This window comes from Gadus morhua, chromosome 7 (assembly GCF_902167405.1).
Source record: "Gadus morhua chromosome 7, gadMor3.0, whole genome shotgun sequence".
Taxonomy (NCBI): domain Eukaryota; kingdom Metazoa; phylum Chordata; class Actinopteri; order Gadiformes; family Gadidae; genus Gadus; species Gadus morhua.
The window spans coordinates 13666307-13668111 of NC_044054.1; positions in this window are offsets into that span (position 1 = coordinate 13666307).

Sequence of the window (1805 nt, forward strand, 5' to 3'; positions counted from 1 at the left end):
TCAAGACGACATTAACTGGAAGTCATACCTCACATTACCTCTTATGTTACTGACATAAACCATTCAGTCATTTCTGTAGATATAAAGAATCCAATCAGTATTTTGTAACACACGCCTCGATCCTTCAACTTTAAAGGAGTCTGTGTTTTGTTTACTGTTTGGAACAGGACATAACTACACCTGATACCTAAACTAGATATATACTTTTGGTATTGATTGTTGAGTTTAGATATTGTTTGGGATTGTTGAGTTTAGACATTAGGTTGGAGGTGGTTTAGTTAGGGTCAGGATAATAATCTAGGTTAAAGAAGTATAACAAAAGAAGGGTCTGTAATAGTTGCCTATGATACTACACAGACAGTTTTATTACGCATTTGAGAAATGTTATCATTGACCAATCCAAATCATTTCCCTCTGTTAAGAATCTCCCTAACCCCTCAGAGTCTACCGACAAACAGGTAGCCAGACAGCCAGAGAGCCAGAGAGCCACAGAGCCAGACAGACAGATGGACAGATAGGATGACAGCCAGCCAGCCAGCCAGCCAGCCAGCCAGCCAGCCAGCCAGCCAGCCAGCCAGCCAGCCAGCCAGCCAGCCAGCCAGCCAGCCAGCCAGCCAGCCAGCCAGCCAGCCAGCCAGCCAGCCAGCCAGCCAGCCAGCCAGCCAGCCAGCCAGCCAGCCAGCCAGCCAGCCAGCCAGCCTGTTCCTTTTGTTTGGCATAGCAAACTGTGACCTAATGGCTGAATGAATTTCAGGATTGGATTATTGAGTCAGAGAAGAATAGGCTAACTTTATTATAAACTAGTAATGAAATTACTTTCCTTCCCCAGGAACAAGGTTGTCTGGAGTCTACAAAAGACAATTATTTTATTATTTGAATGCTCAAATGATGAGGCCTCTGTTCCAATATGAGCTACATCCTTAATGTGTATTAACACCACTGTAACACCAGCTCAGTTTACGAGTGGTTCGAACCAACACCCGCAAGTAAACACGTTCTCATAGTTACGACTTGATGTTATGTATCACATCACTTCCTTAAAGGGCCCCCTATTTCACCACCAGGTGTGAGTGTGATAAGCCACTACCAGCCGTTCTACAATCCAGGCCTGTGACAGGGTGGCAAGTGGGCGTGTCCCACTAGAGCAATCTACCGGCCAACCCAGGTGACTGAAGCAACTGGTTGATGTATACACCATGCCTCTAGGTGTGGATGATCCCACTGGTGACGTCACCAGGCAACAGGGCAGGGCAGAGTTCACATAGCCTCACATAAAACAGTAACATTATCATTGTAAACACATACACACACACACACACACACACACACACACACACACACACACACACACACACACACACACACACACACACACACACACACACACACACACACACACACACACACACACACACACACACACACACACACACACACACACTTTTTCTTTTTCTATTTGGACCGAATCCAAAATGTGTCACATGAGTAAAGATGAACGGTTACATTTACATTCAAATCACATAGACATGTGTCGACAAGGCATGCGTTGCCTAAAGGGAATATTGCAATATAATTAAAATAAACCTAGCTGACACACTATTTCTACTTCAACTTTTATCATTATCAAACTACTATAGCTTGTGTAGTTTCTGACATTCCGGCGCTAGGACGGGATAATCAGGGCAAGTTGCGTCTGGTTCTCTATAGTGCCTTTTTTCTTTGTTTTTTTCTTGACAACTGAACCTGTAGGCGTTTCAGTTTCAACCTGCATGCCTCCCCTGCCCCCCGTCTCGCCTCAGCTATTG